Source organism: Lissotriton vulgaris, chromosome 5 (assembly GCF_964263255.1).
Source record: "Lissotriton vulgaris chromosome 5, aLisVul1.2, whole genome shotgun sequence".
In the NCBI taxonomy this organism is placed as follows: domain Eukaryota; kingdom Metazoa; phylum Chordata; class Amphibia; order Caudata; family Salamandridae; genus Lissotriton; species Lissotriton vulgaris.
Genome location: NC_141693.1, coordinates 1,599,372,638 through 1,599,386,923, shown reverse-complemented (window position 1 = coordinate 1,599,386,923; position 14,286 = coordinate 1,599,372,638). Strand labels below are relative to the sequence as shown.

At 42.8% G+C, this 14,286-nt stretch overlaps 2 protein-coding genes across 2 annotated transcripts in view; one reads left to right on the top strand and one right to left on the bottom strand.

Annotated features, from left to right (window-relative positions):
- The window catches only part of NEDD8 (NEDD8 ubiquitin like modifier), a 145,117-nt gene that overhangs the window by 72,543 nt on the left and 58,288 nt on the right, over nucleotides 1–14,286 (top strand). The window lies entirely within an intron of this gene.
- Nucleotides 1–14,286, bottom strand: part of GMPR2 (guanosine monophosphate reductase 2) — a 320,471-nt gene that overhangs the window by 295,089 nt on the left and 11,096 nt on the right. Inside the window, exon 2 of the mRNA XM_086923734.1 lies at nucleotides 12,694–12,863. The gene's annotated coding sequence lies outside the window, so the exon portion shown is untranslated. The remainder of the gene's footprint in view (nucleotides 1–12,693; nucleotides 12,864–14,286) is intronic.

Below are 14,286 nucleotides of genomic sequence, written 5' to 3'. Positions count from 1 at the left end.
TGTTATTCAAATACTAGAGCATTGAAGAACAGCGTGCATAGACATACTCTTTCGTATAAAATAACACAATCTCACGCGGCGCTGCTACAGCAAACTGCTTATTGGCGCATAGAGAAGTGTTTACCCAATGCAAGAGCTCAGCACAGCTGTGCTGATAATGTCAAACATACTGCGTCTTTGCAACACTACTGCATCCGACTGAGCGCATGAAAATACAGAAGCTAAGCTCGTTGCTTCTCCTCAGTTGCACTATAACAGCATACATTTTCAAAAGCAGTGACTCGCATGCACCGGGGTCCTGGCAGCCGCACAACTCGTTCTGGTGTTGTGGATATTCGTTGTGGGCTACTGATCAGCTGCTACAGGGGAGGAGGGGAGGCGGGGAGGCAGGCTGATTACCATGGCCAGAAGAAATGGCTGCAAGGAAAATGAAAGCACAGCGCTTTAAAGCTGCAAATATAATTAAAGCGCAGCGCTTAAAAGATGGAGAAATGAGAGAAATAATGAAAACAAGCCATGTACCACGTCAACGCATTTTTAAGTCCTTTGCTCTGAACTACAGACGTACCTTAAGAGAAACAAGCTCTTGGCATTGCTGTGATTAAAAAAACTGGGAGGGGGGAGGATAAACGTGAGAGACGGCCTGGCGGCCGTCAAAGTGAAAGTACAGCCGGCGGGTCGTGTAGGAGAGTAGGGTTTGCAATCCTATGGTCACCCCCGATTTTTGCTTTTTGCTTCACTGGTTTATGACTTCCCTGGCTGTGGGCCTGCTAATCAGACCCACAGCCTAGCTGTGCTCTCTCTAAAATTGACAACCATGTACCTTAGGTGCATACCCAATTGGATACTGAGTCACCTTATCAGTCCCTGTACAGTGTACCTTAGGTACCCAGGGCATAGGTGCACCCAGGTCCTACCAGGGGCTGCAGCATGTATTATGCCACCCCTGGCTGGCCATCCAAATCTGACACAACTGGCTGATCAATCAGCTGGAGCAAGGTGGTGTAATCACCCTTTGCTTTAGATATAGTATCCCTATATCTAAACCTAAAATGGACACATATCCTCCTATCAGTCACTCCTATGGCAGGCCTTAGCAATCCTGAAGGCAGAGTGCTTGGAATTATGTGATATGGTGCTCTAGCATGAGCTGAGCCTGTCTGCAGCTTTCGGAACCAAGTCCTTTAGCTGTTTCCATGATAACGCTATACCATATACTCTTAAGTGCATTATAATCCTTGCGGTTATTGCTAACTTTGGTATAGCATTATCAAAACATGTCGAGTAAGGTGTCATACGAATTGGAATACTACCCCCTCGCCAGTTCTGGCGACGGGGGTAGCATTCCACCCTTCTAGAGGGACACGACATGTATGTAACTGTGAACCCCGGTTAAAGTTAACTCGAGCCTCAGCATCACAAAATGGATGCTGCCACCACAGTCACAAGTCTGACCTCCTGCTGCTGGGAGTCCTTCCAGCGAGGGAGGCTTGGACAAAGGGTTTCCTGCCTTGGGAGGTGCTAGCACCACCCCAGACAGGATTTTGTGTATTAGGTAGGACAGGGCTGAAAGGAATGAGACATGCCTGGGGCACACAGGGTATCCCTGTGCATACACCGGTCTAAACCAGTTCCTGGGGCACTCCAGCCCCAGAGCTGGCGCAAGACCGGACAATGGATAGGGGGTGTAACCACCCCCCTGCCTGGTCCCACCCAGAGGAGGGACCTAGTCATAGTGCAGCCCCCCTGCGTGGGACAGCTCGTGCCTCCATCCTGGTCGTCGAAGACACCACCTGGTCCACGTGGCTGCAGAGACAAGCGTCCACCCTCGAGGATCAATGCAAAAGACAGCAGCGGACCCTATAATGCCGCACCTAAAGTCCAGTTCCAAAATTAGTCCTATTTCTTGTGTGTATATTTTTTGTGCTGCCAACCCCAACGCCAGCTGCTGTTTGGCATTGCTGTGCTCTCCAGATCAGTTAGATAGTTTGTTCGATGTTTGTGGGGGCGCACCAAATAGAAGTCCAAACAAAACGTTTCATTTAGGTAGTAGAAAAATTCTTTATTTATCTTTATCCATTCTTAAAATACAGATCACCAAGTAGTGTACAAAAAGGTCAGCCAACGCGTTTCACTCCCTACCAGGGAGTTTCTTCAGGGCACTGCGGTCTTTCCTGGAAGCGTGGGGTGAGGTAGTTCCCACCTCACCTGATCGCGACGACGACATCTGGTTCCACGCCTGGTTTCACTCCAGTCACTGGCTAGTGACTTTTGAACATTGTCCCCTCTGCTTTCAGTTTCTTCTCTTCACTGATCCACCCTTGGGTCACACCGGACATCTTCCTCCTGACCACCTGCAGCATCTTCTCCTCCAGGCTCCATAGACTTCAACGCCGGAACCCGACACGACTTGGCACCTATGCACCCGCAGCCTGTGGGTGAGGTAACATGAGCATTTCGGTGCTCAAGGGTAGCTTGACTCTCCTCTGGTCCAGTTCCACGGTCGTTTTGGTCCTATCTAGTCAGGGACGTCCGTATTCACCTTTTTCTTAAAACTGTACTGTCCATAGACGTTTGTACGCATCTCGCGTGTGAGTTCACACTGCACACGCGTGCCGTGGGTCTCCTATTACTTACCTCAAGTTAGTATAGCGTGGTCCCAGCGATCCTACAGCCTCTGGACAGCTCCATTCCTTTGATTGACTTTCACATTCCACTTACTTAGTATATGGTTTGTCGTGCCCCTAGGGCACCATTGTAAATCGTGCAACATAAACGTATTTTTCCTAAGAGTTTGTCATGTGCTTAGCCTTCTGACCTCATAAAGAGTTCAGAGGTGTATGTTAGTTAATAAATACTTGTTTATTTTCACTTGGTATTCAAGGGGTTATATGTGGTAAAACAGCTGGCTTCACATGCCAAAAGAGTTTAGCCTAAAGACTGCTTTTGTCCATGCTACCATTAGGATAGCTGGTCTATAAGGTTGACTTACAACCAATCACCATAAGGGTTGTTTAGACTGATACAAGGTAATCACTAGAACTAGTGAGCATCATATATCAGGCCAACTTCTCACAGGTCGGCCGTGAATAATTAGGGGAGGAGAAATGCCTGAGGGCAGAGCGCACGCTGGGGGAAGCTGTGGGAGGGAAGCAGATGGCTTTGATGCGTGCACGCGCTTTTCACTGGCACTGCATGAAATCACCCATTTGGTTAAGCTCTGGTTAAGCCCCTATATCTCTCGCCAGCAATGCGCAAGCGCATTAGCAGGCGAGACCTAAAAATCACAAAGGTCAGAAAAATGCAACTTATGTAAAGTAATCCGATAAGTGTACAACATTACATTAGTGCTAATCAAACAAGTGCAAAAAATCACATTACACCATCAATTTGTCAGGTTCCTATCATGAGGAACTCGTTTTCTAGTAACTGATTCAATGGCTACTTAACAGTTCCTGATACCTTGGGGCTAAGCTCCGGGACTTTTTTTTGGATCTATTATTTAATCATAAACCCTATCCTACCAACAGGCTACTGATTGCAGCATGCCCTCTGGTATTGAAGGTGCGGACACGTTTCCAATCCCTGTGTAATCGAGGGATTATCTTCAGGGCAAATCGACCTGGTGTAATCTGGAAAGTTAAAAATGAGAATACATTTTAAAACTATGACCTTCTCTGTAAACACTTTTCCTACTATTTTATAAATCAAGGCTAGTGTACCTGAATCTCTTTGGGGTACTTCTGTGTATTCTATAAGAGCATTTTTGTAAAACCTGTGTTGCCAATTTGGTTTCTGTCTTTGCTATTTAACTGTGAAAATGAGAACTGTTACTCGTTTTCTTCTGTGTTCAATAGGCTCCGTTATGAAAGATCGTTATGCCTCAGGTGCAGTTAGATTCTTCGACCTTAAAGATCTCTGCAAGGTGTAGTGAACAGGTTGTATTTAGTTTCACATTGTGTGAATATAAAAGCAATTTCACTTCGTTTGAGGATTTTGGGTTAAACTCACTGTTTTATTTATCATTCTTCTCAGCCGTGACCCGTTAGTAATTGCAAACAATACAGTATGAATGAATGAATGAAAGAAAATTTATAATGCGCAACTAAAACCCGAAGGCATCAAGGCGCCTATCAAAATAAATCACAAAGAAGGCAGAACAGAACTACAGGTATGCTTTAGCAAATAGCCGAGTCTTCAGGGCCTTTCTAAAGGACTGCATAGTGGGAAGGGACTTAGTTTCAACAGGAAGAGCATTCCACAATTTAGGTGCTATGGTAGAAAAAGCTCTGCCTCCCCATTTAACTCTGCGAATGCGTGGTACTGATAGCAGAGACTTGTTGGCAGAACGCAGAGTTCTAGCAGGGCTATAGGGGGCAAGGAGAGCACCAATCCCAGCTGACCTATTTCTCACTAAGGCGCCATAGGTCAGACACATGATTTTAAAAGAAATCCTGTCTTCAATTGGGAGCCAGTGTAACGACTTTCTAGCAGAAGTGGCTGACGCACGTTTGGGTAAATCTAAAACAAACTTGGCCGCCGCGTTCTGGACCATTTGTAGTCGCTGCAGCAGCCCCCTATTGAGTCCTGCATACAGCGCATTACAATAATCGAGTCGGGAGCCTATGAGTGCAACCACAACTTGCTTTCTCGCCTGCTGGGAAAGATAGTGTTTGATCCTCATCAGAATGTGAATTATGCCCCAGCAGGTGGAGACTGTTCTATTCACCTGCTGACGCATACTGAGGGTAGGATCAATCAAGACTCCTAAGTTTTTAGCTAAAGCGGTAGGTACCGGGCAAGCTCCCAGTGAAGCAGGCCACCAAGTCGCCGACCAGATATCCTCCTTTCCTCCGAACACCAAGATCTCCGTCTTCTCACCATTAAGTTTCAATGAATTGTGAATCATCCATTGGGCGACTGCCTCCATACAGAATCTAAAATTGGAGGCAGTCGCGCTGACAGACTGGGAGAGAGAGACCAGGATCTGGGTGTCGTCGGCATAGGAGACTACCTCCATCCCAAAAGATCTTATCAGTCTGGCAAGTGGGGTCACATAGATGTTAAAAAGGGTCGGACTTAATGCCGACCCCTGAGGGACCCCACAATGCACAGACAGGGATGGAGATAGGAACTCCCCCAGCTTCACTCTCTGTTCCCTCTGGTCAAGAAAAAGGTCAGCAAACTAAGAGCGGACCCCGCCACCCCAATCTCCCTCAGGCGAGATGTTAAAACCGAGGGAGAAAGGGTTTCAAACGCAGCCGTAAGGTCTAACAGGATGAGGAGGGTGGTCTGGCCCTTATCAATTCGGGTGCGGATATTATCCAACACTATGGTAAGGGCCGACTCGGTACTGTATGCTTGTACATTTACACAAGTATGCTTGTGTAAATGCTCGATCTGATGTAAAAGTATTGTTCTTCGCAGTCAATTAACTATCAGTACACTTACTTCATTCAGCAAATGCAGAGTTTAATGTGGCGCAGCACGGTGTCTTAACTGTTCTGCCTCAGTTTCTGATATGGGGCTCCTCTAAACTTCAAATTCATTCATTTGATTTGCAGTGCACTTACTTTAGATGCAAAGTGCTAAGTCCTGGGCTCATGGCACTTAATCTTCACTGTTCAACCTCAGCTTACGGAGGAAGTCCTTCTCCCCTAAATTGGCATGGTAAGTACTTCGGGACACCCCAGATTGGCTGCTGGTGTACCCATATAAGTCCCTAGTATATGGTACCAGGGTACCCAGGGCATAGGTACACCAGGAGTCTTCCATGGGCTGAAGCATATTGTGAGAAGTTGGCCTGGTATATGATGTTTACTATTCTAGTGAGCACCTTGTACCAGTCCAAACAACCCTTATGGTGATGGTTGTAAAGTCAACCTTATAGACGAGCTATCCTAGTGGTAGCATGGACAAAGCAGTCTTAGGCTAAACTCAAGAGGGCATGTGAAGCCAGCTGTTTTCAACCTAGATGAGGGCAGGAGTACTATTCTCGGTTTAGAGGTGTGCACACTTTTACTTGGACCAAAGACGGTCCTATTCTTCAATTCTTCATCACTCAATGAAAAAATCCATAAGAAATCTTTTTCTGAAGCATCTTTCAATGAAATGTTTTTTATTTTAATGATCTTTTCTCATTAAAACTCATTTTTCAAATGTTTGCAGATTTCATTATATAACGCATTTCACATCAACCCAATGCATTTCGGGTACAGATGGACCCTTCGTCAGGGGTCACTATGGAAAGAACAAAAAAACAATTTTGAGCCCAAAGCTATGTTCACAAGTGTATATAAACCAATTCCACGGTCCAAATCACTACATAAATTATTGCAAAAGATTACATAAAACAAACGTGATTACCCGTCATTAATTCAAAAAATCTTAGTTGTGAATATCTACATATCCATGTGTTCAATGCATGATGTAACAATAGCACTCCAAAGTCACACTCCCAGCCTGACTCTAAAAATCTTACTAACAAAAACCCTTTCAAAAATCTGAAAAACAATCTGTTATGCATTTATAAGTTTATTGAACATTTACAAGTCGGAATGACTCGCGTTCCGTGTCAGTTACTTACGGAAATGCACACTCGCGTACCGCTTCTCTTTTCCACCAATGTCTGTCTAGCTACGATAACGTACAAGATTCTAGCTTTTATTTACATACTCATTGGTTGGCTCTGCGGTCACGTGACCGCGGAAGTTCAAAAAATAAGAAACTATTACGAGCGGGTAATTAACATTTTCGTATCATACAAACAAACAAATGTTGACCCAATATTAACGATAGCTTAACTGTCTTTAAAGAAAACTGTAGTATATCAACATAATACGACAAATGACTCAAATCACCGTGATAATATGTCAGCCATGTTGGAATGGGATGTAACCAGGGTACACAATGCATATTCTTAAGATCGATGACATGTTGATCATAACGTTAGGATGTAACCTCGGGTCAACACTGTTAACCGAGGCTAATACAGGACTAACAAAATAACTTTCTGATGGTTTATAAAAAAACATGCTAATTCCAGTCTGTCATTGAGCCCGTACGCCTGAAGGCTCCCCATCTTTTTTATCCAAAAATATTCTGCTCTGAGTCTCATTTTGTGAGTGTCCATATCTGGGCGTGTTTCCACCACTTCTAATATGGTGAAGCGTAACTGAGAAATGTTATGTCCAGTTTCTGCCCAGTGTGCTGCCACTGTGGATTTCAAATTTTTTTGCCGAATGTTACTCTTATGTTCTGTTATTCTTACCTTGATCTTTCGTTCTGTTTGCCCAACGTATAGTTTGCCACAAGGGCATTTGATGCCATAAATCACACCTTTAGTGTCGCAAGTGCTCGAATGTTTTAATGAAATTGTCTGCCCAGTTCTAGGATGTGTGAAGGATGACCCTGTTATTACATTATTGCAATGCGTACAAGGAATTTTTCAAACATATGAAAAAAGTGGAATAATAAGAGTGCAACTGATGGACATATAAAGATTTATTCAGTGCGTGTCTACCCCCCACAGTTAGCACCAACCCCTAATCAAGATGAATTTGGAAGATATTGCACAGATCACAACAAATAAGGCGGAGACCTTAGCATACACGTCTGAAGAGGCAGAACAAATCTATGGACTGATAAAAGAAACCAGAGCCTTCAGCCCACAATTAAACACGGCGAATCAATTACTAAAACAACTAGAGTATATGAGCAAACGTGAAATCAGTAAACGGCTACATGCTACAACATTAATACATTATCATCGCAATAAACGTATACCAAGAGGTTTAAGGATTGCACTTAAACCGATGTTATGCAGGAACAACAAATCCTTTCTCAACAAATGGTATCAAATACTCAATAAATGCAGTTTAGATCTGATCTTGCTGATAGTGGAGGAACTATCAAAGGAACTCAAAGAAGTAGAGGAAGAATTAGAAGGCATCAGAAGGGAACTTAACAAACATGATGACTTAACATTAATATTGGAAGACATCAACAAAAAATTGGATAAATATGCAAAAGAAATAGAAGACAGAAAAATAAAGAAATACAGAAGAGATACAGTGGATTATAAGTTGGAGGAGGTGTATAGTTGGGCGGAGGTTTATAATCAAAGAAAATGGCAAAAACCATCCACAAACATCAGTTCCTCTCAGGAGAGTGTTGTATCCGAGTCAGACACAACACAAAACAGAAGACCAATAGAGAAGAATATACAAGCAGGACAGAAAACTCAATCAGACAAGGCTTTTTTAGAGATAAGTTCAGCGGCCAACAATGCTCCAACAACATCCGCATTTACAGAACCTTCAAAACCAGGAGGGGAAAAAGAAAAAGTAAAAGAGTCAGAAGCGGAACGAGAACTGAGATCCAAGAAAAAGAAAATGAACTTGTGATTAACATTTCAGATACAGCTTTCTCTAAAGCTCAGATGAACCTATTGAACAATGGTATTACATTTGTCCCTGTATACAAATCTAATCCTGAAGAGACTGAAATAGCCATATTTAAATTCCTACGCACATTGAGGCTGAAAAACTTTTCAACACTCTTCCACCTACAGATAAAGTGGAAAGCACAAGCAAAGAATTCAGAGTTAAGAGCACATTTTGTGCCCCTATATCACATAAAACAATCGACGCCTATGAACGAGTGATCACCACAGAAATCAAGAATATCAATTACAAAAGCGGCACCAAAAGTAATTTTTCAAAGAAAGAATGGAGCACACTTAAATCTCTGAAAGACATGACTGAAATAACTATCCAGAAAGCAGATAAAGGGGGAGCCCTGGTGGTAATGAATTTGACTTTTTACAAGGAAAGTGTCAATCAGCATTTACAAGATACGAACATCTATCATAAACTTGAACAAGACCCAACAGAAACTTTTGCAGCCACACTTAAGGAGATACTAGACAAAGCTCTAGAGATGAAATGGATTACCAATAAAACTTATCAAATTTTGAACATAAAATACCCAAGGAGGCCACAGTTCTACATGTTGCCAAAGGTGCACAAGCATCCAACACGACCACCATTTAGGCCCATTGTATCAGCCTGCGGATCTCTCTCTGAACCAATCGGACAATATCTGGATTGGTTTCTACAACCACTAGTCCAGAATTGGTGCACCCACATAAAAGACACTACTGCGTTCTTAAACATCTTACAGAATGTGGAGATTCCAGAAAATGAAGAAATATGGCTCAGTTCAATTGATGTAACTGCATTGTACACATCGATCCCTCATAATGAAGGACTTGAAGCAATGGAGTGGTGTTTACTACAGAATGAAATTGAGGGACCAGAAAAGATTTTTTTGATGGAAATCTTACATTTTGCGCTTTATCACAGCTATCTAGAATGGGAACAAGAGTATTATGCACAATGCAGTGGGACCAGCATGGGCTTTGCTGAAGCACCATCATACGCGAACATTTTTATGTCCAAATTTGAGAGCGATCATATACTTGACAACCCAGACTGGAAGACAGGATTGTTGGTCTATAAGCGCTATATAGATGATATTTTCATCATGTGGAGAGGCAAGAAGGAAGAACTGGAACTAAACATCGAGAGATTGAACTTGAAACACGAAAGAATCAAGTTTACACATGAGATTGATCAACAACAATTATCCTTTTTGGATGTAAAAGTGTCAATAAAACAAGGTCAAATATGCACAAACGTACATATAAAAGAAACGGACCGCAACAGCGGATTACACTATTCGAGCTTTCATCATCATGCTCTGAAGCGACATCTACCAATATCCCAATTTACGCGAACATTTTTATGTCCAAATTTGAGAGCGATCATATACTTGACAACCCAGACTGGAAGACAGGATTGTTGGTCTATAAGCGCTATATAGATGATATTTTCATCATGTGGAGAGGCAAGAAGGAAGAACTGGAACTAAACATCGAGAGATTGAACTTGAAACACGAAAGAATCAAGTTTACACATGAGATTGATCAACAACAATTATCCTTTTTGGATGTAAAAGTGTCAATAAAACAAGATCAAATATGCACGAACGTACATATAAAAGAAACGGACCGCAACAGCGGATTACACTATTCGAGCTTTCATCATCATGCTCTGAAGCGACATCTACCAATATCCCAATTTATCCGCTACAAAAGGATCACATCGGATTCCAATGATGTTTCAGACATTATCAACAGACAGATCAAAAAATTTGAAAAACGAGGATATCCAAATAAACTATTACAAGAGTCAAAAACCAAAGTCATGGCCATGACAAGAGAATCTCTACTAACAAAAAAAGACAAATCGAACCAAAAACTTACAGTGTGTGTCCTAAAACATTCTGTACAGTCATCTCAAATCACCAACATCATGAGAAAACATTGGTCTATCATTACTCAAGAACCTGATCTTCAACCTCTGTTCGCAGAACGGATAACATTTGCCTACAACAGATCTAGGAATTTAAAAGAACTGTTAAAGAAAAAAGAAAAGAATCAAAGTAAGACAATTCACAAAGGAATGCGTAAATGTGAGAACTGTACGCATTGCAATAATGTAATAACAGGGTCATCCTTCACACATCCTAGAACTGGGCAAACAATTTCATTAAAACATTCGAGCACTTGCGACACTAAAGGTGTGATTTATGGCATCAAATGCCCTTGTGGCAAACTATACGTTGGGCAAACAGAACGAAAGATCAAGGTAAGAATAACAGAACATAAGAGTAACATTCAGCAAAAAAATTTGAAATCCACAGTGGCAGCACACTGGGCAGAAACTGGACATAACATTTCTCAGTTACGCTTCACCATATTAGAAGTGGTGGAAACACGCCCAGATATGGACACTCACAAAATGAGACTCAGAGCAGAATATTTTTGGATAAAAAAGATGGGGAGCCTTCAGCCGTACGGGCTCAATGACAGACTGGAATTAGCATGTTTTTTATAAACCATCAGAAAGTTATTTTGTTAGTCCTGTATTAGCCTTGGTTAACAGTGTTGACCCGAGGTTACATCCTAACGTTATGATCAACATGTCATCGATCTTAAGAATACGCATTGTGTACCCTGGTTACATCCCATTCCAACATGGCTGACATATTATCACGGTGATTTGAGTCATTTGTCGTATTATGTTGATATACTACAGTTTTCTTTAAAGACAGTTAAGCTATCGTTAATATTGGGTCAACATTTGTTTGTTTGTATGATACGAAAATGTTAATTACCCGCTCGCAATAGTTTCTTATTTTTTGAACTTCCGCGGTCACGTGACCGCAGAGCCAACCAATGAGTATGTAAATAAAAGCTAGAATCTTGTACGTTATCGTAGCTAGACAGACATTGGTGGAAAAGAGAAGCGGTACGTGAGTGTGCATTTCCGTAAGTAACTGACACGGAACGCGAGTCGTTCCGACTTGTAAATGTTCGATAAACTTATAAATGCATAACAGATTGTTTTTCAGATTTTTGAAAGGGTTTTTGTTAGTAAGATTTTTAGAGTCAGGCTGGGAGTGTGACTTTGGAGTGCTATTGTTACATCATGCATTGAACACATGGATATGTAGATATTCACAACTAAGATTTTTTGAATTAATGACGGGTAATCACGTTTGTTTTATGTAATCTTTTGCAATAAAATATTTATTATTATTATTATTATTATTATTATTATTATTATTATTATTATTATTATTATTATTATTATTATTATTAATAATAATTTATGTAGTGATTTGGACCGTGGAATTGGTTTATATACACTTGTGAACATAGCTTTGGGCTCAAAATTGTTTTTTTGTTCTTTCCATAGTGACCCCTGACGAAGGGTCCATCTGTACCCGAAATGCATTGAGTTGATGTGAAATGCGTTATATAATGAAATCTGCAAACATTTGAAAAATGAGTTTTAATGAGAAAAGATCATTAAAATAAAAAATATTTCATTGAAAGATGCTTCAGAAAAAGATTTCTTATGGATTTTTTCATTGAGTGATGAAGAATTGAAGAATAGGACCGTCTTTGGTCCAAGTAAAAGTGTGCACACCTCTAAACCGAGAGTAGTACTCCTGCCCTCATCTAGGTTGATTTATTGGACAGTGTTCCGAGACAAAACACTTACAGAGGGAGTCGCACAAAGTTAAGGAATTTTTCAAACATATGAAAAAAGTGGAATAATAAGAGTGCAACTGATGGACATATAAAGATTAAGCCAGCTGTTTTACCATATGCAATCCCTTTAATACCAAATGAAAGGACACCACACAGGTTATATATAGAAAATATATATGTATTTATTTCTAAATTAATCCTCTGAACTCTTTATGAGGTCAGAGGCACAAGCACATAACAAGATACTTAATCAACATACAATAAGTTGCACAAAATACAGTAATGCCCTAGGGGCACTTCGAACCATATACTAAAATAGTGGTATATGAACCACGTCGCGAACAAAGGATAGGCCTAGGGCCTGGGGAATCGCTGGGGCTATGCTGTACTACCAAAGGATAGGGAGCAGGAGGCCCACGGGAAACGCGTGCAGTGTCTTTACACACACGCAAGTTGCCATAGAGTTAGAATGGGAACAAAAGAATTGGAAACTAGTTCTTTTAGATCATTTCCGGATGGACAAGGAGAAAGCTACTTGAAAGTTAGACACTAGGATAGTAAATACCCACAGGAGCACCGAAGTACTCGCGTTACCTCACCCACAGGAAGCGGGTGCATAGGTGTCAAAGTGTGTCGGGTTTCGTTGCTGAATCCTATGGAGCCTTGGAGAAAGGTCCTGCTGGCGACCAGGAGGGAAGTGTCCTGGTGGATCCAAGAGCGGATCGAGGATGAAGAGTTCCTGAAAGCAGAGGGGACCGAGTCTGGGTCACTAGCCAGTAACCAGGAAGGAACCAGGCGATGTCGCAAAGCAATCAGGTGATGTTGTGAAGCTTGTCTCTGCAGCCACGTGGCCAGGAGGTGTCGACGACGACCAGGCGCTGGATACGGACTGTCCCACGAAGGCTCTCGCTGTCGGCGGTGTCGGCTTCCGGATTAGAGTCACCAAGCCTTGGCAAAGGCAACTCACGCAGGGATCGAAGACGGCTTCTTGATCAGACCAGCAAGGTCTGATGGGCTTCTCCTTTACAGGGGAGCAAGGGACAGTCTGGAGCAACCAGACCAGCGGTGTAGATTCAAGGTTTCGTCGTCTCAGAGGCTACCAACCAACGGGCAAGTGACTGGACAGACGCGTCAAGCAGGAAAATGCAGAAGGGCCCCGCGCAGAACTCGTGGAGTGTGGAGAGCTGATCTTCGGTGCAGTTGGTGCTCGGGGCTGGGGCTTCTCAATCCCCAATGCACAATTTCAAGGGTGCCTCAGAAGTTGCACAGAAAGCAATTAGCTGGCTTTCCAAGATGGCCGGTCCCACGTCTCTCGTCGCCTCCACGTCTCAGCTCTGCTGTGACTGTGTATCGGGCTGCTGGAAGTCTGGAAGTCCGGGTCTTGTCAGGCTCTGTGCTCGTGCTCCGGCGGGAGCGTCGACAAAGCAAACCGTTGGTCGCTTGATGGTGCCTGCTTGTGCCGGGTGGTCACTCCTTGACCACAAGGGAGATTCTTCAGTCTTCTATGTCGAGTAGAATGTCGAAGGTCCAGAGTTTCGTTTCAAGTTTCAGTCAGGATCAAATCTAAAGTCTTGGGACTCAGCTCCTACATATATACCAAATGTAGGGGCTGGATTACCTGCTAAGTCCCTCCTATGTCCTATTTTCCCTTTGTCCAGTTTCGCGCCAGAGCTGGGGCTGGAGTGCCCCAACACTGGTTTGAACTGGACTATGCATGGGACACCTTGTGTGCCCCAGGCAGTGTCTCATTTCATTCAGCCCTCCCTACACTATGGCCTGTCTGGTGTGGTGCTAGCACCTCTCAAGACAGGATACCTATTGTCCAAGCCTCCCTCGCTGGAAAGACTCCCAGCAGCAGGAGGTTAGACTTGTGTCTGTGGCAGCAGCAGGCTCTGGTTAACTTTAACCGGGATTAGTAAGAACAACATGTCTTCTCTCTCTAGAAGGGTGGAATGCTACCCCCGTCGCCAGAACTGGCGAGGGGGTAGTATTCCAAAGCGGATGACACCTTACACAACATGTTTTGATAAAGCCAAACCAAAGCTGGCATTCAACCGCGAGGATTACAATGCACTTGAGAGTATATGGTATGGCTATATCATAGAACAGCTATAAGGACATGGTTCAGAAAGCTGCAGACAGGCTCAGCTCATGCTAGAGCC